Source organism: Microtus ochrogaster, linkage group LG5, assembly GCF_000317375.1.
Source record: "Microtus ochrogaster isolate Prairie Vole_2 linkage group LG5, MicOch1.0, whole genome shotgun sequence".
In the NCBI taxonomy this organism is placed as follows: domain Eukaryota; kingdom Metazoa; phylum Chordata; class Mammalia; order Rodentia; family Cricetidae; genus Microtus; species Microtus ochrogaster.
Window position 1 is genome coordinate 46,454,745 of NC_022031.1, and position 842 is coordinate 46,455,586.

An 842-nucleotide genomic window follows, 5' to 3' on the forward strand; every position below is an offset into this window, starting at 1 on the left:
GAGACAGGGTTTCTCTGTGGCTTTGGAGCCTGTCCTGGAACTAGCTCTGTAGACCAGGCTGGTCTCGAACTCACAGAAATCCGCCTGCCTCTGCCTCCCGAGTGCTGGGATTAAAGGCGTGCGCCACCATCGCCCGGCAGCATTCTATATTTTAGATTGTGTCTCATAGCAGTGTCAGAAGCTCCACTCGGAGCGTCTCATCGCTAAAGCTCCACTCGGAGCGTCTCATCGCTAAAGCTCCACTCGGAGCGTCTCATCGCTATGACTGTCTCAACATGAGCTGAGAAAGGGACAACCGACATAAAGCGAATTCGGAAGAACCCACGAGATCTCAAATCTACACAAAGTACTGCGAACAATTAAGTAGTGCTGAGAACAGGAGAAACAGTTTTTCGAAAAGAAGAGCACGCCAATTGGTTATCCAATACTCAATGGCCAGCCTTGTAACCATGCATACAAGTAACACTGTGCCCATTGAGCAGAGTCCATTTATGTGTTTAGGAATATATATGTATATACATATAGATATGTGTAGTAACAACAATCTATGAATAAACAGACCATGAATTCAAAAGAGAGTAAGGTACAGTAAATGGGAGGGTTTAAAAAGAGGAGAGGGAAGAGAGAAATGACAATTATGTTATAATCTCAAAAACTAAATAAATGATTTAAAAAAAACAAGAAGAGACAGCCCTTATTCTTCATCTACTGGGGGGAGGGAACGTGCACAAATAAACATATTTAAATACAACAAAAATATTTTTCTAGTGGGAAAAAAAACATTTTAAATACTGTGTACGTAACTACAGAAGATCGAAGCAGATCTCATTCTGATCCTAAAA